The sequence below is a fragment of the Fringilla coelebs genome (assembly GCF_963513975.1).
Source record: "Fringilla coelebs genome assembly, chromosome: 28".
NCBI lineage: Eukaryota > Metazoa > Chordata > Aves > Passeriformes > Fringillidae > Fringilla > Fringilla coelebs.
The window spans coordinates 2,223,507-2,249,628 of NC_140054.1; positions in this window are offsets into that span (position 1 = coordinate 2,223,507).

Below are 26,122 nucleotides of genomic sequence, written 5' to 3' on the forward strand. Positions count from 1 at the left end.
CACCCGCCCGTTTGTTCAGCCCCAGACATCCCAAATAACTTTAGTTGCCCTTTCTGTGCCATGTGCCTCCACCCTGGAGGACAGAATTTGCCCTTGGGAGGTGATGCCTTAGGATTTTAGCTTTTATATTTTTCATATATTAGTAATCCTGAAGTTCTTTAGTGTATAACTCCAAACTCCACACACAGCATGAGCTGCTGCTGTCCCATTTTGGGCAGACACAACAATTCCTCTCCAGACCTGACAATCAAGGACACCTCACTGCCTCAGCCCCTAATAAATTTAAATTATAAAAGTGAGTTGGGGGGAGCAAACTTGGGGTGAACAACTTCGTTACCTGAAGCTGTGATTGAAAGATGAACCCCCAATATGCAAATGGACCAAACTTATAGAAGTGTGAAAATCCATGAGTCCATTTTTTGGGTGCAGCCCCTGGGGGGCTTTGTCTGCCTGAAATGCCCCTGAAGGCCCTTCAATAAATAGAACTGCTTTTTATTGCCTGAATTTTGCCTGATTTATGTTTTTATGTAGTCCCAAAAAGGCATCACAGGGATGGGGTGTGAGGACAGCAGGTGCCAGTGCCCTGAGGGCTGGGCAGAGCCCACAGGGAGGACAAGGAGGGACAGCTGAGCTCCCTCAAGGCAGGTCAGTGTTGCTGGAAAAAAACCCCACAGTGTCAAGGAATGCCAGGAGAGCCTCCCATCCCCAGTGCTGTGCCCTCCCTCACACATCTGTGCCTGCAGACACAGCAGTGCTTTACAGTCAGTGCATGTTCCCTGTCACACTCCCAATTAATTGCTGAAGTATTTGAATGCTGGGTTTTCTCTCCATCTCGCCAGAACAGAGGCCGTGTGCTGCTGTCCTTCCTCTCCTCTCCACGCTGGATTTTCCCTCCCTGATTATTTCTGTGCTGATGCTCTCCAGGCAGCAGGCAGGCATGAGCCTGGCACCTCCCACGGCAGGGCAGTCAGCTCCAGCCCTGACTGGAGCAGCCAAGGGCAACCAGCTGGAAAATCACTCCTGGCTCAGGCACCACGGCTTCAAGGTCAAGGCAGCCCTGTCCACGTCAGGCTGTGGCTCTGGGGTGGCTGCATCCCCTCAGGGCACGTCTGGGGAGCACAGGATGGACTGGATCAAACACTGGAGCAGAGCAGAGCAGGACTGGACAGCCTAGGGCACTCCAGGGGTGTTGGGAAGGATGAAAGTTTGACAGGAAAGTCTCACAGATGTGTGTGCTGGGCAGAAAGATTTTTGTACGTAGAATCTGAAGAAGGAATAGAGATGGAAGCAAGTTTTGATATAGAAGAAAAGAATTGCTGAGCCAGTCTCACTGGATAACCAAGGAGGGTGTGTTAGTTAGAAGGGGTTTTATGGCTTAGAGCAAAGGATAAACCCACCCCAAACAAGAAGATGTTTCTACCAAGCAGAAAGAGAGCACAGGCAAACAAGGCAGCAAAGCTCCAAGTAGAAAAAAGGTCTCAGAATTTTTTACTGCAAGAAAACTGAAAAAGACTTCTAGCTTAAACTGTGACGTACTGACTTTTATTGATTGGAGAATAGTAACATGAATATGGTGACTATAGTAGTTATAGTTAAGGTATAGATTGGTTCTACTGTATGAAGATGCTCAGCAAAGAAAAGTATACAATGCACTGTAACCAAAGAAAAGTCTATAATGCATTTGTAACCAAAACCAGAGGGTCTCCAGGCCTGCCTGCAGCTGGAGCTGACAGCTGTAGGCACAGCTCTGTCACCCACGACCCTGGGCTGCTGTGACATCCTGGATGGAATAAACTGAATTTTGGAGAGCTGCCTGGAGTCCCACATCCCTCATTCAGGCTCTTCCTGAGGGGCTTCCTGCAGCACCTGAGAGACAGAGCTGGGGCTCTCCCCAGGGCACCAGTGGAGATGGATAAATGTGTTTGCAGGGTGGGATTTATTTGCCAGTGCAGAACAGCAAAGGCCCAGATCTCAGCACTGAGATGCAGGAGTGGACAGCTGAGAATGGCCCCAGACTGGAGGCTCCTCTCCCAGAGCTCACAGTTTGGTTAGGGCTGAAAAGGCTGGTGCTGAGGCTGTCATCAGCTTTTTGGGGCAAGGAGGATCTTTGTGCCTTTGGAAGGCAAGTGATAGATCTAGTTATGTAATTAAGTATAAAAAAGTATATTGTATTATATAGAAATATATTTATATATCATATAATATATAATATTAAAAATATAATGTAAATGTAATAGAATATATAAATATATAAATATTTTATAAATATAAATAAAACCTCTCTGAAAGTGCAAGGAGGTTTTTAGTGTTGTTTTGGTTTGTTGTTTGGTTTGGGTTTTCTTATAATTTCTATTTCTATAAATTAATATAAATTAATATAATATAATATAAATTAATATAATATAATATAATATAATATAATATAATATAATATAATATAATATAATATAATATAATATAATATATACATCTATTTCTATATTATATAATATAGAAATATGAATGTCTTAATTTATACAAATAAATATAATTTAATATAATATATAATAAAGAATATATAAATAATACATAATATATAGATATAAATTTATATAATTTATCTAATTAAATAATGTAATTTCATTTCTTCATTTCCCTTCAGCAGCCCTATGTCTCTCCTTTGAACACTTTTTAACAGCTCCAAGTCCTTCTCATATTTTGGCACCCAGAAGTGCCCCCAGCACTGGAGGTCAGAGAGCAGCACCTTCCAAAGCAGGAAGGTCACTCCCCCTCCAGTGAAGAACCTGTTGAGTGGTGAGTGATGGATGTGATGCCCTCCTGGGGTTCCCTCCCTGCTCTGTGTTGCCACCCCTGGGTTGTGTCACCGCTGCCTGTCACCAGCAAATCCCACAACAAAGGCAGCAGTGAGATTCCCACAGCGCTGCTGGCGATGGAGACTCCAAGGGAGGAGCTTCCCAAAAAGCTTTTGCTGCTTTCCCAGCACTGCCCACCCAGGAGACTGCAGTGCCACCATCCCCAGGTGCCTCTGAGAACAGCACTTTTATCCCAAGAAATTTACCATAATTCCCTCTCATCAAAAATCCATCATTTCACCAAAACCCCCATGGATGTGATTTTCTTTAATTTTCCATTGTTGTTGTTTCCTTTTTCCTCTGCCCATTTTCAGGGTGTTTTAGCTGATTGCTATTTTCCACATCCTTTTCTCAGACCCTGGTTACCACAGGATGAAGGGCATCAGCCTTGATCCTTGGGTTTTTGTTGGGTTTTTTTTGTAATTTTCCCTTTGCTAATGTCCAATTTTGCAAACTTCTCCACATTAGAAAAGTGGTAAAAAGGACTGCAAAGAATGAAGATGAAAAGCTAAAACAAACCCAGAGTCCTTGGTAAATTTGGACATCACACTTTTGGGGTTACCAGTGGTGAAATGAAAGAAATGGGAAAGGTGGGAAGGAGGATGAACAGCCCAAATCTCCTCCGTGTCATGGCTGGTTTAATCAAATAATTAAAAGACATTCTTCCTGCTGGGGAAAGAACATAAACCACAGACATTTGGGGCATTTCTTCCCCAGTGCTATTGCTTTCTCCTCAATAAATTTCACCCCTGAGTGAGCTCGGTGCTGCCAGGTCCTGGCAGCTGTCCCTGCACGCCCCAGAGGCTGCACTGCTCGCCCAGGGCAGCGATTTGGGGAGGAAAGCTGCAAGTGAGGGGAAGAACAAGAGCTGGAGCACCTGACCTTTAAAGGCCCTTCCAGCATCCCGAGCTGTTCTGGGTTCTGTGGGGGCACAGAGCCACCCCACAGCCTGTCCCTGTGCTGGCAGCAGTGGGGAAGGGTTTGTGGGGCAGAGCCACAGCCCCCAGCCCCACAGCAGCAGTTAGGGACAGTCCTGAGACTGTTGGTGGTGTGATGCCTTGGGATTTGAGCTTTTCTCTTTTTCAGACCCTGTACTGCTTTAGGGTATTGCTCTAAAACTCCCTGGCCTGTCAGCTGCTGTTCTCTCATTTTATTCATACACAATAATTCTTCTCTAGGCCTGAAAGTCAAGGACACCCTACAGCCTCAGGCCCCAAAAAGTGCGAACAAAAATGAATTGGGGGGAACAAATTGGGGGTTTGCTGAAGGTGTAATTGGAGGATTAAGCCCTGATATGGACCAAACTGGTAATTGTCTGAAAAACTGGTGCCCAGTGTCCATCGTGGGTGCAGCCTCTGGGAGGCTGTGGCTGCCCAAGGTGCATCTGTTGAAGGCCTTTAATAAAAACTCACTTTATTCTCTTAATCTGGTCCAGCCTCTGTTTAAGGGAACCCCTCCAAGGCAGGAGGAGGTGGAGAAGGGAAGAGCAGAAGGGAAGAGCAGAGGGGGCTGTGGCAAACACCAAACCCAGCCAGCAGACCCTTCCCTGTCCCCCACAGGGGCTGCTCAGCCCCAAGGGACCTCACGAGGTGGCCCTGGGGACAGGATCCCTTTTTGTGCCTTTTTGTGCCCATCCAGTCCCAATCCAGCCCTTTGTCTCCATTCCCACCGTGACAGGGAGGTTGTCCCCACCTTCTCCCTCGACCAACATCATCCCAGCTGCAGGTGTCAGGACTCCCCCCCTGCTCCCTGTCAGGAATGTTCATCCCAAAAGCCAAGTTTCCAAACTGCTTCGAGGCAATGATGAGATTATTTTGGGATGACAAGGCTCCCTGGAAAAGTTACAGGGACACTTCTTTGGCACAGGGTCAGGGCTGAGAATCTCTGGATTCAGCAACGTGGACAGAGCAGGAAGATCCCAGTGTGTATAAATCAGACAGGAGGGTTATTTCTGAGGGGATGTAATACAGCCATCCTGACGTTACAGTAATTCTTGGGATAGGCTCACTGAAAGGAGTTCAGGAATTTGAAGTATGGGTGATGAGAAATTATTTTGGAACCAGCATATTCACTTTATTGAGAATAGTGGTAAGGTGCCCATAAATCTTTCTAGGAGCATTTCAGGTGCTTTTACGACTCTTGCATGGGATTTATTGCATATTTTCAGAAAAAAAAATATAATTTAAAAGGACATTGCCAAGCAGTTTTTATAGCTTTTATTTATTTTTTAATCTCCATTGTTCGCAGAGCCCGCCTCAGTGCTGGAAAAGGCAATTCTGCCCTGTTACATCTCCCAGACAAGGAATTTTGCTTTCTCTCTGCAATGCTGAGCAGGGATGGAGCTGGAGTGTCCTGGGCTGGGGCAGTGGGGTGAGTGTCCCTCCTGCAGAGCGCTGGCCCTGCTGCAGTGGCTCCCCACATGAAGATTTTAGGGCGTGGATGTCACTGTGGGAGGGTAACAGAGGGCTTTAATGTTTTATTTTAAAGCCCTTCTTTTCAGCAGTGTGGAGACATCCCATGCAGCCCTGGCACATCCCAAAGGCTGCCTTGGAAAACAGAGCAGATGAGGAATGCTGGGGAGAGATCTGACACCTTGGGCAGGAGAGGGTTTGTTCTATCTGATTCCATCGGGAGCACCTCTTATCAGCCACGGAATCACAGAGCACCCTGAGCTGGAGGGACCCAGAGGATCATCCAGTCCAGCCCCAAACCCTGCCCAGACCCCCTAGCAAACCCATCCTGAGCTGGAATATCCACAGGGATGATTGATCTGCTCCTGGATCCCCCAACACCCCCACCCTGGCCATCCCTGCAGCACTGCCCAAATTTCTCCCCCATCCTTCATCTCCCCCATCCCTCACTCTCCCCGAACCATGGAATGAGCTGAGCTGGAAGGGACCCACAGGGATGATCAATCCCAAATCCAAAGCCTGCCCAGAGCCCCCCCAAGCCCAGCCTGGGCATCCCTGGAGCTCTGGCAGCCTCGGGGCCGTGCCCATTCCCTGGGCAGCCTGGGCAGTGCCAGCAGCCTCTGGGGGAAGAACCTTGCCCTGATCTCCAGCCTGAGCTGCCCTGGCCCAGCTCCAGCCGTGCCCTGGCTGCTGTCCCTGTCCCAGAGCAGAGATGGGAGCTGCCCCTCGGGAGGAGCTGCAGATCCCTGAGCTCTGCACACACCAAGAGCCCTCAGCTGCTCCTCCTGTGGCCCCTCCTGACCCTTCACCCTCTCCTTGTCCCTCCTTTGGACACTCTCTCGCAGTTTCATGCCCAGGCTGGATGTTCCCCCGCTCCAGTGGAGACGTTTTCCAAATCTGCAGCACTTCTGGCCAGAAATGCAGCCCTGGAGTTTTGGACAGCCTCTCCTTTGGACAGCCTGAGTTTGCTTAGCCTTCCCTGGCCTTCCTGTTCCTGATTGAAACGCTGCTCTTGAGGCCAGGCACGCCGTGCTGGTGTCTCCTCTGCTGCTCCCGTGTCACAGGGACCCAGGGCATGTGTGTGACACGTCCCCAAAGGCTGGCAGGGAGGGACTGGCAGTGCTGGCACTGCTGCTGAGCTGTGGGCAGGGGCAAGAAGGAGCTGCAGCGGGGCTCCAGCCTCCTGGCAGGGAGCAGAGGTGCTGGGGCCAGAGGATGGAGTGGGAGGATGGATCAGAGATCGTTGCTCCCAGCCTGACTCCTCACAGACCCTGAGAGCCTCTGCCAGCAGCCCCTTCCCAGAAGGGCTCCCTGGGGGCTCTGCAAGGAGGAAAAAGTTAAACACATTCATCAGGCAGGTCTGGCTCCTTTCCCCTTCCTTCATCATCATCGCCGACCCCTCCAGTTCTCTTTTTCCTTCATTCTCTCTCCTGTAAAATGCTTTTCATTTGGTGGCTGTTGTTCCTTTAAATACTTATGAAAGCTCATAAAACTAGGTGGAAACAAGCAGCCGTTTTCTTCTTAGAAAGAAGCTTCTGCCAGCAAAGCAGAAAAAAAAAAATCCTGCTTGAGTGGTGCAGAGAAAAGTAAGGAATAAAGGAAGCCAGGAAGCAAACAGGGACACCAGCAAGGAAGGTTGATTTTCACATGTCCAGAACAATTGCTTTGCCAAAGACTGTGACCATGAACATCAGCATTTTCCAGCCTTGTTGCAGAGAGCCCATGAAATCTAAATGACAAAAATGGGCTCTTCCATCTCCAGCTGTCAATTCCTGGAGATGTCAGAGGCTCTGAGCAGAAAGACCCAAGGTGGAAACCACCTCTCCTGTGGCCAGGACCCTTCTCCTCCCAACTGCTTCAGGCTGAGGGCTCAGGATGGAGGAGGAGCTGCTGAGCCCAGACCTGCAGCCCCAGAGGAGCCTCCCTCCCTCCTGCCACGCTGCCTTTTGCAGCAGCTGGGTGCAGGAGGCTGAGGCTGCTCCAGCCCCACCTCAGCTCTCCAAAGGGGATGCTCTGGTCAGGTTTGCTCCTCAGCAAGGGATGTGCCTTCTCAGCAAAGGCCCTCAGGGACTGTGCATCAAAGGAATGGACTGCACTACCAAGACACTCAAGCCCAGCCCCTCGATTTCTCCTCTGCCAGGGCAGCAGCTGTCAGAGAGGGCAGGCTGGTGGCTCTGGAGATGCAGGTGTTCCACCCACCTGTGCTGATGTGAAGAAGTGACCCTGACTCATTTGCCTTGCCTGTGGTTTTCCTTTCTTGCTCAAATCCTCCTGACACGAGATCCCAGGAGCTGGTGGTATCAATTTCCCAAACGAGGGAGGTCTCCTTGTGAAGTAAATTCACAGCAGCTAAAAAGCTTCCTCTGCAGGTTCATGAGTTTGTTTATTTCTGTTGCCTTTTATCTAGTAACTGATCTATTTTCTTGCATTTTCCACAGTGTCATTGGAAGCTGAAGCTCACAGTGGGCTCAGCAATTAGTGGTAGCACAGAAATATAAGGCAAAAACAAGTATTGCTAATGAGCTGACACATTAAACAATGAGTCACACTTCCATAAGGAGCCCAAATCGAGTTATAACCCTAAATAAACAAGCTGTGAGAAACAGTTTACAAAATATGAATGTGTTACTTATTTAACTGCTGTTGAGAAGCTGCGATCTGAACCCTGAGATGTATTTAAATATCTGAGACAAATACTCAGCGAGTGCTTTGTCAGACTGGTGGGGGCTGCATGGGGTGGAAGGAGCCCACAGCAGGACGAGGGGACCAGCAGCACACGGCCTTGGGGTTGTGTCCTGCCCTCTGTGTCCTTCCACATCTCCATGTGGACCAGGCAGGGGCTGTCCCACTCCCAACAAAGGCTGGGAGCCAAGAGAGGCTGCAAATCACAGAATCACTGGGTTGGAAGAGACCTTCAAGATCATCCAATGCCCTAAACACTGAGCCACGGCACCAAGTCAGGCACCAACATCAGGAATGTTCCTCCTCTCACAGGTGTCTCTGGGCAATGCCAGAAATTTTGGAATTCTCAGGCTCCTGACTTCTCAGGCTTCTGTCTGCCCATGCAGGTTTGTGACAGTCTCAGCTCAGCTGGCTCCTGCTGCCCTCCAGACCTGTGGCCACATCTCTGATCCTTCCCAGCCCCTCCTGGTGTCCATCCCATCCTTCCATCCCTCTCCTCACGCTCTCCATCCTCTCTCACTCTCTGCTCCTGGCCAGACAGTGACAGTCCTCAAAGCACAAGTGGCACAAGGACTGGGACGAGCTCCTGGGCTGGCAAAGTGAAGAGGTTTTAGAGGTCTATTAGGAAGAGCAGAAAGCCCAGCAATGGCAAAGGGGGATGCTACACAGAGATGGTGAAATTGCTCATAACGAGGCAGGAGAGGCAGACGTGACCAGGGAGCATTTCAGCATTTCTGCTCCGTGTGTTTGGGAGGAAGCACTTCCAACAGGCAAGGACAATGAAGGGCTCTTCAGGCTCTTGGTACCTAAGGAGAATGTCAAACAACATCTACATGGGACAAACATTTTCAAATCACCCTAAAAATAATAGTAATCTCAATAATCAGTCTAATTTCACGTGTCAAGAGTCTGAAAAGAGCTGGCTGAGGGTTTCTGCAGCCCTGCACAGTTTGTGCTAAATGATTTTATGACCACAGAAATGAGGTGCATCCTATTGGGCAGGTCTAGACCTCAGACCCCAGCAGCACCACAAGAGCCCAGAGGAGGCTCCTGAGCTGCAGCAGTGATGAGTTATTGAGATTGGTGTGAACTGCCTGAGTGGGTGCCACCATTCCTCCACAGGTACCTTCAGCCAGGGGCCTGATGCTGGATTTGGGATTTTAGACCCCGCAGACAACAGGCAGAGCTCTCTGGGGAATGCCCAGAGGGTCCAGAGGAGCTCTGCACACAGCTCCCCTCGGCCTGGGACTGTTTCTCCCAACCCTTTGAGGTCGCTGAGTTCATCCCTGGCGTGGCCGTGGGATGGTCCAAGAGGAAATGAGGTGATGGGAGAGGGGAAAACTCCCCAGTGAGGGGAGAAAAGGGGGAATGCCACATCCTAGGGCAGTGCCAGGCCCTGACAAACCCAGAGAAGCCTCTCAGCCAGCTCTGGTGGCTTCCTGTCTGCACCCTGCGGTTGATCCAGGCGAGGGGATGTGGAATGGGCAGAGGACAGAGCCCTTCTCCTGCCAGAGGAGCCCCAAGGCAGGGGGCTCAGACCCCCATAATAGGGGCTGGACCCCCTCCCCACCTGGGACAGGGCAGGTGCCCTCAGCACTGGGGTGGATCCAGATGGAGCAGCCCTGGGAAGAGGATTTGGGGTGGTGGGTGAAACTGGGCACAGCCAGTTGGGATTTCTCACTGAGCAATGAACGATTTCTGACACCTGCAAATCCTTCTGCTGGATGTCGGGAGCAGCTCCAAACCCCTGCCAGGCTGGGAATGTTTGGTGTGGGGCTCAGGGGGGGTGGGACACAGCAGGACAGGCTGGGGACACAGGGCAGGGACAGGACAGCAGCTCCAGGTCCTGGAGGGGTAAATGTCACCTTAAGCCCTTTTCTGACCCAGAGATGGGGCAACTGAGAGGTGTTTTAAAAACTTTCATTCATTTTCAGTCTCATGAGAAGGGTGAGACAATACAGATGTTATAATTCACACTGTTATGATCAGAAGCCAATTATTTCCTAATTACAAAACACTGTAAGCATTTCTTGCCCTATCAGCTTTATCCACACCATGCTGTGGATGCACAGGTAAAACTGGGAATATTGGCAAGTCCAGGCCAGGCACAGCCCCCTCCCCATGGGAATCACTCGGGTTTAACAAGGCCAAGTCTGGTGCTGCCCCTGAGGTCTGCAGAGCTGGACCTTGCCTCCCCTCTCCCACAAGCTGCCCAGGGGATCCCCAGACCCCTCCTGCCCCCGAGCACAGCCCTGCTCCAGGGCAGAGGGGGCTCCAGGGCAGCAAGCAGCCCGGGGCAGGATCAGGGCAGGGAGCAGCTCCCAGCCTCCCAGTTCTGGGTATTTTTATCTCTTTCTCCATCCTGCCTGTTTCCCAGCTCTTTCCCCTCAGGGCAACTTCCTCTTCTGGGGAGGTGTGAGGGCAGCAGCTGCCAGCCCCACACCACAAAGCATCCTCCATGCCTGAGCAAAGGGCTCAGGGCTCCAGCATGGCCCTGGTAATTACCTCAGCACACACCTTGGCTCTTAAGCACATGGTTAGGAACAGATCAGTGTGAGACATCTCCTTAAGCCTCACCTGGGAATCGCTGCTATCACCCAGCCCTGCTTCCCCAGCCCACGATGATTTACTCTGATCTGCACTATTGATTTTATGGTGGGAAATGTGGTGATACCTAGAGAGAGAGTGAGACAGAGATTTGACTTATGTGAGCATGTGGGGAAGGCTCCAGTCCTCACCACAGAGCCTGCCTTTTCTGCATCTGTACCAGAATTATTTGTAGTGTTTTATGCACCCATCTGCTCCCTGCATGCTCTCTATAAATCTCACTGGCTCTCTCACACACACACATGTTTGCTTTCCATGTAGATTACTTATGATGAGAGTCTAATTAGACCCGGGGAAGCCTGCCTACAGAGCGAGCCTGGGGAGAGCTTAATTAAAGTCAATGGAGAAAATTATAGGGGGAAAAAAAAAAAAAATTAGGGCAGCAAGGAAAAAATATCAAGAAAGAAACCAAGGGGAAAAAAAAGAGGCAGGGAAGCAACAGCACCAGTGAGGGAGTGTGTGAGGCTGCCAGGCTTGTGGGAAAGCAGCAGGGTGAAGGTGCTGTGGTCTGGAGAGCTTGGGGGTGTTTGTGGGGCTGGTGACAAGGGGTGTGGGTGACACAGCCTCTGCACGGGGCTGAGCAGGAATCCTGCCCTCCTGACCCCCTCCTGGGATGGATGCTGAGGGTGCTGGGGGCTCTGGATCCTCTCCACGTGTGCCTTGAGCTGAACTGGTCTCAGTCTTGCCCCAGATCTGTGAGCTGGGAAGAAAGGAGGAGAGCAGGGTGGCAGGAGGAGGAGAGCAGGGTGGAAGGAAGGAGAGCAGGGTGGAAGGAAGGAGAGCAGGGGTGGCAGGAGGAGAGCAGGGATGGCAGGAGGTGAGCAGGATGGCAGGAGGAGGAGAGCAGGGGTGGCAGGAGGAGAGCAGGGGTGGCAGGAGGAGAGCAGGGTGGCAGGAGGAGAGCAGGGGTGGCAGGAGGTGAGCAGGGGTGGCAGGAGGAGAGCAGGGGTGGCAGGAGGAGAGCAGGGATGGCAGGAGGAGAGCAGGGGTGGAAGAAGGAGAGCAGGGGTGGCAGAAGGAGAGCAGGGATGGCAGGAGGAGAGCAGGGGTGGCAGGAGGAGAGCAGGGATGGCAGGAGGAGAGCAGGGAGGGCAGGAGGAGAGCAGGGGTGGCAGGAGGAGAGCAGGGGTGGCAGGAGGAGAGCAGGGGTGGCAGGAGGTGAGCAGGATGACAGGAGGAGAGCAGGGATGGCAGGAGGAGGAGAGCAGGGTGGCAGGAGGTGAGCAGGGATGGCAGGAGGAGAGCAGGGATGGCAGGAGGAGAGCAGGGATGGAAGGAAGGAGAGCAGGGGTGGCTGGAGGTGACCAGGGTGGCAGGGAGGAGGTGAGCAGGGGTGCCCAGGTCTGACTCCTCACTGTGTCCATCTCCCAGGTCCCACTCTTGTCTCACCCAGGAATCTGTGGGAGGTGAGTGATGGAGAGCCTGGCCTGGGAGGGCAGCAGGGATTCCAGGTGTCACCTCAGGGCACCCACTGTGGCCTCTGCAGGGCAGGACACTGTTCTCCCCCAGCAGTGGCACTGTGGAGCCCAGTGACACCTGGCATCTCTTTTAGAAAGTCTTGATTTAAAGACCACAAATGATGGAGAATCCACCACATCTCTCAGCAAATTGCTCCAATAGTTAATTATACTCCCTGCTTAAAAGATGCATCTTATTTCCAATTTAGGTTTTTCTAGCTCCAGCTTCCAGCCAATGAATCTCATTACATTTTTTATCTGCTAGATTAAAAACCCCTCCATTATCAGAAATCTCCTCCCTCCATAAGTATTTATAGACTATGATCAAGTTGCCTCTTAACCTCCCCTTGATAAAGTAAATAGGCTGAGCCACTCCATCTCTCCCACTCAGCCAGGCCTTGCACAATTCCACCCATTCCTGCTTTTCCCTGAGCCCTGCACCATCCTGGGCCAAACTGCTGGGGCAGGGCAGGTGAGGAGGGCTGTCCTGGGCTGTGACATGTGGCAGAAGCAGGGTTTGGTGTGGGGGAGAAGCACTCTGTCCCACCAGGAGCACAGAGGGGACAGGAGTGGGGACATGCAGCCCCATGTTCCTCCTCACAGAGAAAAGCAAGGCACAATTCTTCCCAAGAATATTTCTGGGTTTCACATTCTCTGAACCTCAGAGAAAGAAAAAAAAAAATCTTATAAATTGCTGTGCCTGTGGTTGTGCCAAAGCAGAATGCAATGTGGAGATTGAATACCCACAGTGATGGTGCTTTGGTTCCTTGGCCTGTCAGGGCCAAGTGTGTGTGTGTGTGTCAGGTGACAGTCACAAGAAGTCACGAGATGTCACCAGATTCTGTGCCTGAGTTGAGTGCTTGGCAGCTTCAGTTTAGATGTAATGTAATATAGTGTCATACAGTATAGAATAAATAGTATAATAAAGTAATTAATTAGCCTTCTGATAAGATGGAGTCCTCATCATCCTCTCCCCTCGTTGGGGATTCCCTGTGGATACTACAGGAAGAAGCAGTTGGGAATTGTGGGGTCGTTGGGGTTGGGAAAGGTCTCCAGGAATGTCAAGTCCAGCCTTCAGCTGGATCCCACCATGCCACTAAACCATGTCAGGGAGCTGCTCGGGTTTTGAGCACTTCCAGGGATGGAGACTCCAGCACTGCCCTGGGCAGCTCCTTGCAATGCTTGACCCCTCCCTGGGTAAATAAACCTTCCCTGAATCCAGCCTGAATCTGCTGAGCTGCCACTTGAGGCTGTTCCCTCCCTGGAAGCAGAGCCATGGAATTTTTCAGGTTGGGAGAGACCTTTGAGATCAGCTGTTCTCCAGCACTGCCACATCTCATCACTAACCCAGGTCAGCTGCCACATCCAGACTTTTAAATTCCTCCAGGGATGGGGACTCCCCCACTGCCCTGGGCTGCTGTGCCTGGGCTTGATCATCCTTTCAGTGAAGGAATCTTTTGGAATACTCAGTCTCACCCTCACCCAGTAGAACCTGAGGCCGTTCCCTCTGCTCCTGTCCCTGTTCCCTGGAGCACAGCCCGACCCCCCGGCTGTCCCCTCCTGCCAGGAGCTGTGCAGAGCCACAAGGGCCCCCTGAGCCTCCTTTGCTCCAGGCTGAGCCCCTTCCCAGCTCCCTCAGGGATTCTCCAGCCCCTGCCCAGCTCCCTCAGGAATTCTCCAGCCCCTGCCCAGCTCCCTCAGGAATTCTCCAGCCCCTGCCCAGCTCCCTCAGGAATTCTCCAGCCCCTGCCCAGCTCCCTCAGGGATTCTCCAGCCCCTTCCCAGCTCCATTCCCTGCCCTAGACTCGCTCCAGCATTTCAATGTCTGCCTTAGGAGGGGCACAAAACTGACCCCAGAATCTCAGGGTGGGAATGCTGGTAAAGAGGGAAACCAGGAGAAGAGAGAGGTGGGATGCAGGGAGAACATCCTGGCAGCTGGGCAGGGGTGAGAGCAGCAGCATTTTGGGGGCAGGACCTGCAGCATCAGAGTGCAAAGTCAGCTGGGGGTGATGCTGCTGCACCAAAATCGCTCAGCAAGGAGAGCTGGGTAAGAGCATCTGTGCAGGCAGCAGGGAAGGAGCAGAATGACCCACAGAGACAGGTCTGGGAGCTCTGGCAGCTCTCAGAGAGGGTCAGCCCAGGTTCAGGCTCATCTGTGCCCCTCTCAGGTACAGCCTGGGAAATGGTGGAGACTTCACCTGAGCGAGGGGGGGAACACTGGAGAGGCTGAGCTGGGAAATCTCCTCTCTTTTGGGTCTGTGCTGCTGGCAGAGGTGTGCTGAGCTCCCCCAGGACTGTCCTGTCTGGGATAATTTGGCACCAGCGGTGCAGACATCTCTTCAGCCAGCTGCTTGTCCTGCAGTGGTGTTGGCAAGCACAGCTGAGCTTCCTTCCAAGGCAGAGAGAGGCCTGGGGTGATGAGTGTGTCCTTCTCAGGCTGCTCCAGCCCTGGAGCCTGAGCAGACCCGGCTGGGAGCGGGGCAGGATGGGCTGCATCATTATGGGGTGCCAAACAGACACCCCCCAGGAATGGGACCCCAAAATCCCACAAATTGGGACCCAAAAATCCCCAACTTCAAACCCCAAGATCCCCAAATCAGGACCTCAAAAATCCTCCAAATGGGACTCCAAAGCCCCCAAGCTGGGACACCAAAGATCCCCTAAATGGGACCCCACAAGAATGGAACCCCAAAACCTCCAGAAAGTGACCCCAAAGTCCCCAAATGGGACCCCAAAATCCCCCTAATTTGGACCCCAAAATCCCCAAATTCAGACCCCAAGATCCCCAAATCAGGACCTCAAAAATCCTCCAAATGGGACCCCAAATCCCACAAAAACTGGACCACAAAACTCCCAAAATGGGACCCCAAAACCCCCAAACTAGGACCCCAAAAATCCCTTAAATGGGACTCCCACAAGAATGGGATGCCCAAACCTGCAGAAAGGGACCCCAAAATCCACAAACTGGGACCCCAAAATCCCCCAAATCAGGACACCAAAATCCCCAAATTCAGACCTCAAGATCCCCAAATCAGGACCCCAAAAATCCCCTAAAAGGAACTCCCACAAGAATGGGACCCCAAAACCTCCAGAAAGGCATCCTAAAGTCCCCAAACTGGGACCCAAAATCCCCTAAACGGGACCTCAAAACCCACCAAATTCAGAATCCTCAAAAATCCCCCAAATGGAACTCCCCTAAATGCCCTCCATGATTGGCTTTGGCAGTGCCATCACATCTCCCCCTCTGCTGGGTCAGCACTGTGTCCTTGGGGTCACTGGGGCAGGAGCTGGACCCAGAATTCTGGCACCTGATGGGAACATTGCAGCCTGGCTGGGAACTGCTTCCCATGGCCTGCAGCCTTCAGGGGCTGCCCTGTGTGTCCCCACGTCCCCTGGTGTGTGACAAATCCCACAGCCAAGGGCAGTGCTGCAGGGAGCCCTGGGTGCCAGCTCTGCTCCTTCCCCTCCTCTGTGATCCAGACTCTCCATTTGGGCTGAACAAGAGGATTCCTGGAGAAGCAGAGATGCAGATGTGCTTCTGCTCACAGCATCCAGCTGTGCATTCCAGCTCCATCAGCTTCACCTCACCCTCTCCAGCTGCCAGCTGCAGCATCTCAGAGCAGAGCTGTGCCCAAAGCCACCTCCTCTTGCAGGCTGGAGAGGCAGGGATGGGGGTCTGGGGCAGTGAGGAGGCTCTGGGAGAGCAGGATGATGCTCTGTGCACAGGCAGCACGCAGGGGGAGGCTGCCTCCAGCCCTGGAAGCATCCTCACACCCCCAGCTGCAGACCCTGGCTCGTCCTGCCTGGTGTCAGATGCAATAAGGGAGATGAGCTCCCCCAGCACGGCCAGCACACACTGTGTGGTCTCCCTCTGGCTTTAGGCTCCCAGAATTTCTTCTTCTCTCTGAGAGATGTCAGGTTGAATAAAACCAAATAGATTCTGATGGAGGAAAACTGCAGTTAAGTGGGTTGGCTGACTGCTTGCCTTCTTTTTGTTTTGTTTTTTAACTTGTCACAGTGAGAAAGCCACCAGGGAAATGTCCTGGCAGGCCCTCGGTCACGGTCCCTCGCTCTTCCAGGCCACCTCCCCTGAGCCTGGTTAGCTCTGCCTCCCTGCCAGGACAGGAGGCCACTGCAGCCCCAGGAGAGGGGTCAGCACCTGACAAGTGTGAAATGAAACTTGTGTCCCCTCCTGCCTGCATGATTAGGAGAGGATCACCCGTCCCTGGTGGCTCTGAGCCAGCAGGGTGCCACCCCCTGTGCCACCCCAGGGGCAGAGGGGAGCCCAGGGCAGTGACCTGGGGGCAGGCAGAGCCCATCCCATGGGGATGCCCTGCTGGAGGCTGGGCAGGACAGGGACAAGCCCTGAGTCCTTGCAGGGTGACCAGAGCTCGTGATCCCAGTGTGCATCTCGTGATGTTTTCCACCCACACAGCCCCTGCTCCCAGCATCATGTGAGCCCTGCTGCTCCTGCAGCTGTGCCCGTGGCCAAGCACATGGTCTGGGCACTGACTGGGAATGGGATGCTCATGGAATCACAGAATGGCTTGGATTGCACCTCAAAAATCATCCAGAGCCACCCCTGCCCTGGCAGGGACACCTCCCCCTGTGCCAGGTGCTCCAGCCCCAATGTCCAGCCTGGCCTTGGGCACTGCCAGGGATCCAGGGGCAGCCACAGCTGCTCTGGCAATTCCAGCCCAGCCCCTGCCCACCCTGCCAGGGAACAATTCCCAATTGCCAAGATCCCATCCAGCCCTGCCCTCTGGCACTGGCAGCCATTCCCTGGCTCCTGTCCCTCCATCCTTGTCCCCAGTCCCTCTGCAGCTCTCCTGGAGCCCCTTCAGGCCCTGCCAGGGCTCTGAGCTCTCCCTGGAGCCTTCTCCTCTCCACCTCTCCCAGGCTGTCCCTCGAGGAGCAGAGCACCCAAGAACTGGACTCAAGAGTTCCCCTGGCCATTTTCACTCCAAAAAGCCCCAAATTCACCATTTCATTTCCCCTGGCAGAGACACTTTAGGTGCAATCCCAACCCTGCAGGAGGATTGGGTGGGAAGGGATCTCCAATTCCAGCTCATTCCCCCTCAGGGACCCTTCCCACTGCCCCAGGTGCTCCAGCCTGGCCCTGGGCACTGCCAGGGCTCCAGGGGCAGCCCCAGCTGCTCTGGGCACCCTGGCAGAGCCCAAACCTCTCCAACCAGGCCTTGCCAGGCTACAAACCCCCTGTGGGAAATAGCCCTGGGGCACCTGGAACCTTCCAGCAAATCATTATTTCCTTTCCTGGATCCATTTGCTGCAATGGGCTTTGCTCCTGGTTCTCATCCTGGATTCAGGAATCTGAATGCCAGAGTGGTTTGGGTGGGAAGGGATCTTCAATGCCAGCTCCTTCCAGCCCAGGGACACCTCCCCCTGTGCCAGGTGCTCCAGCCCCAATGTCCAGCCTGGCCTTGGGCACTGCCAGGGATCCAGGGGCAGCCACAGCTGCTCTGGCAATTCCAGCCCAGCCCCTGCCCACCCTCACAGAGAGGAATTTCCCTGGGTAGCCACAATGGATAAAACCAGCCCAAGAAGGCAGGATTTGCTCCATCACTTGTGTTGAAATCTGATTTTTGAGCTTGACTTACAATTCTGGGCAAGGCCAATTTGCATTTTCCTTCACCTGGAAGCCATGAACCAACAGGACCAGGGCACCTGACAGGCAGCATCCAACAGTCCTGATTAGGAAAAAAACACTGGATGGATGTGAAAAAGTGGCTCCTGGGGAGCTGCTCCAGGTCCCCATCCCATCTTGAAAGCCTGGCTGCTCCAGAGGCAGACAAAGTGGAACAGCAGACAGAGATTTGGGGTTCATGTCACAACAACACACCAAAAGAGAATGTCATCATTTTGGAGAAATTTCTCTCTGCAAAACAGCTCCCAAGGTCAGCAAAGACCAAGCCCAGAAGGTCAGGGAAATGCAGAGAGGGAAAGGAATTCAAAGCTCTGCTTCAGAGCACGCTTTGGTGGTGACCGTGCTGTTGGTGCTGGGTTGAACTTCAAGGTCTTTTCCAACCTTAATGACCCTTTGAAAATTCACCTCGGGGCACTGCAGCTGCTGCCCTCCATGCCCAGATGTGGGCACGACCTGAGGCCAGCTCTGCTGGCCCACCTTGGCCAGGCAGGACCACTGACAGCACAGGTACCCCCCAGCACGTGGGACCTCTCCAAGGCAGGGCACAGAAACCCCAGGGGAAAAAAGCTCTCAGAGCATCTTTGGCCCAAGGTCAGCCCAGACCTGCTGGACTTCACCCAGAACATTGCCTCTGGTCAGAGGAATGGGAGCCAGATTCCCTGGAATGGTGGGGATTGGCACAATTCTCTCCTGGAGTCTCCTCTCTGGATTTTGAGAGGTGCTGAGGACAGCAGGGCAGCATCCAGGATTTTGGGGGCTCAGCTCAGCAATTCCTCCCTGGTGTGTTGGCTGGAGCTCACACACAGGTGATGAACCATCCAGTGGGATAGAAGGGAAGTGCCAGATCCCAGTGAAATCCCAACCAGCAGCTGCCCCCAGGGTCCCCCTGCAGCCCCATTCCCTGGATCTCATCACACCCCTCTGCCCTGGGGTGTGACAAATCCTGCAGGGGCATTGCCAGGACCAGCAGAAATAGGCCAGTCATAGGCTTTTCTCTGAAATATTTTCTTCTAGTTTATTCCAGGTGTCCTCATGTTCCTCCCAAACTCAGCAGTTTTCAGACCTGGGGCTTTGTCTCTTCCATTTTTTGATTTTCTTCTTTTTCAGTCTTATCTCTTTTTCCTTTTTGGTGAAGGAGGAAATGAAACCGATGGAAATTTTTAGGTCATTAAAACTGAGATCATTCCTAAACACTACTTTTCTTTTAAAGGGCAGGAATTTAATATCATTTCTGCTGATCTAATGTTGTAATGTTTCACTCATCTCTGACCACAGCAGACTTCAGAGAGCCCCACTGGAGACACCTCTGATCCCTGAATATGTCCAGACCAGATCCCAGATCTCCTGTAAGTATTTGGGTCCCACCAGCTGATCCAAACTTGTTCCATGAGCAAGAAAATGAGCAGAGATGCCCGGTGCAGACACAGCAGGGAACCACCCCCATCCTCTGCCCAGGAATCCCCCATCTTCTGTGCCACCCTCACCCAGCACAGCTGGGTTTGAGCTCTGGCACCTCCTGGCACCTGTGATGGTGGAAAATAAAGCCAGATCTCTCCTGAGCTCTACCATCAGAGCAGGAGGCCAGAAATGTGTCCCCAACAGGATGGCAGAGGATTGTCTGGTTGTCCTCCTTCCCTTTCCCCCTCCTTCCCCTTTCACACTCCAGTGTGGTCCAACAAGCCCAATTTGTGTTCTGCTGCTGAGGGATTGTAGAAAAGTTTGGACTGGGGTGACTTTGCACTGAAACATCTCTCAGCTCCCAGGGAGAGGCACTCTCATGGGACAGGGCACGTCTTTAACCCACTGAGTGGGTCTTGCTGGGTTCTTTGGTCATGGCTTCTTCATGAGAAACCAATCCTGGTGCTGTGCAGGAGCACAGACACCTCTGGGCATCTCAGGGGTCAGAGCAAGGAAATCAAGCCCTGGGTGTGCAGGGCAGCCAGGGAGGGATTAAACCAGGCTGGGTTTTCCTAAGAGAGGCTCTAAAAACCTGAATTCCAAGCTGCACTCCCCCATGCCCCCACCCTCAGCCCATGAGGCTGAACCCTCACCCTGACCCCTCTGAGATGGAGGCCGACCAGACATCTCCAAAGGGTTTTGTCCCAGCCACGGGGGTTTGAACAGGCTCTTCCCTCCCTGCTGAGCCATGGGGGTGGGAGAGGGGAGCTCAGGCCCCGTGGTGGTGAGAGGGGGGGATGCCCGTGGAGGCTGGGGCTGTGCTGGCACACCAGAGCGAGGTGCTGGTGCTCACTGCTGATTTATTGGCAGGGCTGGTAGGTGTTGCATTGGGTTAAGTATTAACAGATCTCATGAGCCTCATTAGCTGTCCTCTTTTCACTCTCCAGCTGAAGAGTTACTGCTCCAAAATCTATAGTGCCTTGGCAGCTGCCTGGCTGACTCCCAGGTTAACCCTCACAGGGCTGCTCCCTGCCATCCCCGTGCACATGGTGTGTCACAAAGCACAGACAGCCCAGCCCTGGGGTGCTCCTGCTGCTGGCCAGAGAGGCAGGAGGCCCCTTGCACCATTGCCATGCACATCCCTGCCCTCCAGAAGCCCTCTGAGCACAGAGCCAGCCCTCCCCAGCCCTCTTGCAGACATTACCAGCTAAGGTGGCTCCTGGGCAGAGCCCTGGGCACTGGGATATCCCCCTGCTCAGCTGGGTCTGCAGGAGGGATCTGCCTGGCTGAGGGTGGTACCTGTCCATTGGCACCTCCAGCAGGGAGATGCCATCTCTCTCCATCTCGCTGTGTCCCTCCCTGGCAGCCCAGAACTGCTCCATCCTCACCAGATCCTTGGGGTCCAACAGAGGCATGAGCAGCAGGGACATTGATGGAGCTTGCTGGGTCTCCTGCTGCCCTCCAACCGATCCCTCAGAGTCTGCAGTGTGGGCTCTTCTGTCCAATCACACAATGCCACCCAAACCCATGAAGAAGAAGGTAAAGAAGAACAACTTGCCTCTGCCCTAAAACCTCCATCTTGCTCCATATATATAACTATACTCTAAAACCCCAAACTCTAAGTTTTCCCCCCTGTGACATCACACACTTCTAACCAACTCCACACCCGTGATCCCAGCGCTATCAATCAATTTTGGAAGCCTTTTCCACAGCCTCAGGTCAAATGCAGTTCTCTCCTGGGAGTCAGAGAGTGTGAGCACAGGAAATCTCAAATTCTCAGCATCCAAAGCTCCAGCCCAGCTCCAGCCAGGTGCCCCCAACCCTGGTGATGCAGGAGGGGCTGGCAGGGAGGGCAGGGGGTGGCATGACCTGGTGCCATTCTCCTTCCCAAGGGCAGCTCTTGCTTCAACAAGCCCTGGACAGTTCCTGCAGCTTCGTGCTGGAAATCACCTCCTTCAGACCTGTTAATTGTTAAACAACACCGGGCTTTGATTAAAAAAGAGCCAAGTGTGTTTCAGGGAGAGCTGGAGGTTAACAAGCTGGGCAAGGTCATGATCTGACCTGCTCCTCCCCTGCCCCTCCTCTGCCCTGATGGGATTGGGAAGGGCTCAGTGCTCTCCCACCCCTCATAAACCAGGAGCAGGCAGGATCTGCCATGCCAGGGACCCCACGCCCAGCCTGACCCCCTGGCCCTGCCCAGGATGCTGCCCAGGACAGGCAGAGGGCACTGGGAGCTGCTGGTGGGCGCTGTGCCAGTGCAGGCAGTGAGCAGGGTGAGGGTCAGCGTGGCTCTGCAGTGGGCAGTGACCCCCTTGGGGAGCTCCTGAGGCTGGGAAAGACCCCCCATGCTGGACAGGCTGAGGTGGGCTGGGGAGAGGTGACATCCCTGGGCTCAGGGAATGCTCTGCCACCGTGCCACTGCTGCTGCTCACACGGTGCCCTGGTGACTCTCCACCCCTGCAGTGGGTGATGCTGCAGGTCCCCATGGCCAGCACACTGCCCAGCTCACCTCACCCCTCCTCAGGGCTCCCCTGGGAGCTCCCCTGAGGCAGGAACCAGCCCCTTCCTCCCTCTCAAGGACAGAAACTTGTGTTCAGGGAGGTCTGCTGAAGAAAAATGAGATTTGACAGCTCTTAAGCTGTCGTTCTGTTCTTCTAAATTCTTCTAAGCCTTCTGATGTTTACATGTTTGTAATGGAGTTTCTCACACGCTTTTATGTAAATAATGATTGTTTGTGCATTCTTTTCTGGAGGAGGAGAAATTTGATAGGCTGCTGATTTGACCAGTGTCACTGGAGAGGTGGCAATTTCATCCTCCAATCCAGGGTCACGATTGAAATTCTATGTATATCGAGGTGGAGAAATAAACTTCCCTTCTTTTTACCTTTCAGAGTGTGTGTCACTCATCTCGTGTCCTATTGTGACACTGAAGCTGCTCCTGGGGAAGGCCCAGTGCTTCCCAGGGCACTTTGCTGCAGCTCCCTCCCAGAACACACACTGCACCAGGAAATCAGGTGCATGAGAAGCTTAGCTCTTGGGTTTTGTGTGGTTGAAATGGTACTAAAGGTATTAAAAAGTCTTTTTTCCCAGCCCTGCGACCAAAGAAGAAGTCGAGATTGGTCGGTTCTGCTTTTCAAGGTTGTTTATTTTCTCTAATCTATGACATTCTTGGTTTGACCTGCTGAGGTCTGTCCAGCAGGTCGGGTTGTGGCACAGTCCCTGCCCTTGGGGTGGTATTGGCTTTTTAGACAGTCTGTCTCTACTCTAAACCAATCCAGAAGTGCCACCATCACAGCAGGAGATGGAGGACAAGAAGAGGAAGGACAGGACACGCTCAGATTCCTCCATCTTGCCTCCTGAACCCCCATTCTAAACCCCCAAAATTCTACTTTTTCACCTGTGACGAATTCACTATCATTCTGCTCAAACTCTTGTGGTTTGTAACTCCTCACACAAAGTTGGTAATTGTTTCCATGGGCTAAAATCAAAGGTACAGGTGTCTTTGACTCTGTGCCAAGGTCTCAGCCCCTTGCCAGGGTCTCGAGTCTTGCAGGGCAGCCAGAACGATGTCCTGGGTCCTGACACTGAGCATTCACTGTCACTCCTGTGCAGCTTTGGTGTGGTTAAATCTCAGGACTTCTGCTGCTCAGAATGACCCTGAGATGTGTTGGAAAGTCTCTTTTCTCAGCCCAGTGCTCAAAGGAGTCAGAGCTCTTCAGTTCTCAGTCTCAAGGTTCTTTATTGTTTCTTATCTAAAAAATTCTTTCTCTGACCTGCTGAGGTCCGTCCAGCAGGACAGACAGAGGCACTCTGCCTGCCCACAGGGTGGTGTTAGCTTTTATACTAAAAACTACATGTACAATATTTACAATAACTTCCCAATCCCTATCACCTATGTCAGACAGTGAGCTTCTACTCTAAACCAATCCAAAAGTGCCACCATCACAGCAGAAGATGGAGGCCAAGAAGAAGAAGAAGGAGAAAGGCTGGACACGCCCAGATTGCTCCATCTTGTCCCCTGAATCCCCATTCTAAAAACCCCAAAATCTATTTTTCACCCTGTGATAAATTCACTGTCATTCTACTTAAACTTTCATGGCTAGTAATTCTTCATGTAATGCTGGTAATTGTTTTTTCCAAGGGCTAAATCAAAGTCACAGGTGTCTTGGGCTCTGTGCCAAGGTCTCTGAGCCCCCTGGGCAGGGGCTGGAGCCCTCCAGGGCAGCCAGAGGGATTTCCTGGGTTCTGACAGTTAAACACCTTTGCAGACACGGAGCTGAGTGACACCCTGAAGGTCAGCGAGGAGATCAGCAGCACTGCAAGCCAGGAAAGGATCCCAGGCTGGCCACGCCATCTGAGCACTGGGGGGGTCAGCCTGTGGCCAGATGCTGTTCAGCAGCCCATCAATAAGTTGGCAGTCAATAGCAAATCTCTCCGGATGGAATTTGTCAATGACACAAAGATTGGCAGAGTGGTGAATAATGAGGCTGTCACACGGAGCTGGAGCGCTTCCCTCGCTGGGCCCCTGCCAACAAAAGGGGTTTAATGGCCTCAGATGCAAAGCAGGGCAGGGCTGGGGCTGGGCTGGCAGGGTGGGAGGGCCAGGGGAGGCTCTGGAGGTGGGGATGTGGGTGTCGCCTCCTGGGATGGGCAGGGACAGGTAACGCTGCTGCCTGGGGTGGGTACCTAGCACAGAGGCTGGGCAGAGTTAAAAGGGTAAAGTGGGTTTTTATTTAAGGCCTTCAACAGATGCACCTTGGGCAGCCAAAGCCTCCCAGAGGCTGCACCCAAGATGGACAATGGGCACCAGTTTTTCAGACAATTATCACTTTGGTCCATTCACATATCAGGGGTTGATTCTCCAATTACAGCTTCAATTAATGAAGTCATTTACCCCCAGTTTTCTCCCCCCAATTCACTTTTGTTTGTACTTTTTGGAGCCTGAGGCTGTAGGGTGTCCTTGGATCTCCTTGGAAGGATTGTTCTGTCCGACCAAAATGCAAAACCAGTAACTAACTCTACTTTTGTCCAAACCTGGCTACTTTGTCTTCCAAGACTCCCTCTGCCCATCCCAGAATGTTTCAGCATCTGAAATCCCAGGAATGCTGGATATGAAGAGAGGATTTTGGGGAGGATCCTCAGATCTGAGGGAGAAGAAAAGCAAGGGAGGATGCATTAGACGTGGCAGGGCAGCAGGGCTGTGCTGATGGCCAGTGCAGGTGTCACTCGTGCTGTCCCCACTCTGTGTGCTGGAAGCCACCCCTGATCCCCAGGGAAAGGACCTGGGAGCTCCTCCACTGCATGCCCAGAGCCCTCCTGCCTCCCTGCAGCACCTGCTGGAACCGTTGGAGCAGGGATTTCCATCCCTCAGAAAATAATTATGGGAAGAAAAGTGCTGGTATTAATCGGAGCCTCCATTTAAAGATTAACCACAACAAATGTGTTGCATGCAGGAAGTTTATTTAACAATGCTCCCATTGTACACCCCGAGAGCATGTTTGTCTTCATTAGTGCAGTAATTCATTATATGGCCTCTCTAACATTCAAATCAGAAGGAAGAATATTAAAAAAGTAATTATACTTTTCAAAGTAAAGCTTTATGGGTAAATTGTATGCAAATCGCTGTCTAAATCAGGGCGGCATATCTTAAGCAGATCTAAAAGTTGCAAAGGCTTCCACGGCATCATTGATATGTAATCAACATAGATGTATGATTCTGCTCCTTACTTAGGCAAATTTGAATGGCAATCCTCAAGTAGGTAATTGGTATTTATCACAATGGCTGATGGGGAGAAGCTATAATCTTGTTACGGGTGGGACCAGCCTGTCATAAATCAACCTGCTTGGAGGTTACTGCAAGACTCTGTCACATTTGGGTTTCCAGATGCTTTTAATCACCTTTTTTAACCTTCACCTCGTTTGTAATATGGGCAAATAACCTTCAGGTCTTTGAAGGCCTCTTCTGCAGGTGTCAGTGCGTTCAGGGAAATAGCTGAGTGCCCTCACACCATTTGTCCACCCCGTGATGACAAGCCCCTTTTCTCTAATCAAGATAGTTTAATGAGATTTTTTTTTTCCCCTTTACTAAAATAGCGCTAGGAATAAAACATGAAATTGATCATTTGTGTGCACCAGGGAAATCACGTCATTTGGAAAATAATTTAACAGGATTGGATGGTTCAGATTTACTGCCCAAACTGCAATCACCAGCTCTGGGGACTGGGGAGGGAGGGCAGAGGGGCATCCCAGAGCCTGCTGGGGGAGCATGGGTGGGTGCAGGACACCCACCCACATGGCCCTGGGGACAGATGTCCCTTCCACCTCCTCCCCCGTGCAAATCCACGCTGCTTCCCCAGGCATCAGGTGCTGGAATCCTCCCCCAGCTCCTGGGGCTGCCCTGGGGTCTGGCTGGACCCTGGGCTGGGGTCAGCTGGGGGATAGGGGAATATTCAACTCCTTTCCCCAAATTCCCCCCCTCAGGGTCTGGCTGTGCCAGGGGTGTCCCTGCAGCCCCCGTGTCCCTGCTGTCACACAGCACAGGGCTCCCACAGGACTCTGAGGCTCAAACACACGGCAGAGCCTTGGCTGGCAGGTCAGGGCACCCCCAAGCAGCACAGCCCTCACCCCCAGAGGATTCACAAGCCAGCACCTTTTCTGCAGGGGTCTTGGGGGGGATTGGCCATGCTGCTGAGGCACCACCAGCCCCATGTCCCCTCCAAGCCCTGGGGATGAGCACAGGCAGGAATGTGCTTCTCCTCTGGGCACCCGAGGTGCCCAAAGTGCCAGGGCCCAATTCTGCCCAGCCCCAGGCACCAAACAGCCTGAGGGAGCTGCTGCCAGGCTGGGGTCACCAAAGGGGAGCCAGGGGTCTCTGTTCCACACTCTGGGACTTTTCTGTAGTGCCTGCCCAGCTCCTCCACGCTGGCAGCTCCACCCTGCTCCTCCCAGCTCGGCTGTTGGCATTCCCGGGCGTCCTTCAGCATCTCTGCTCTGCCAGGAGCACCTTCAGCACCCAGCCCTGACACTGAGGGTGTGCAGGAATCTCTGCCAG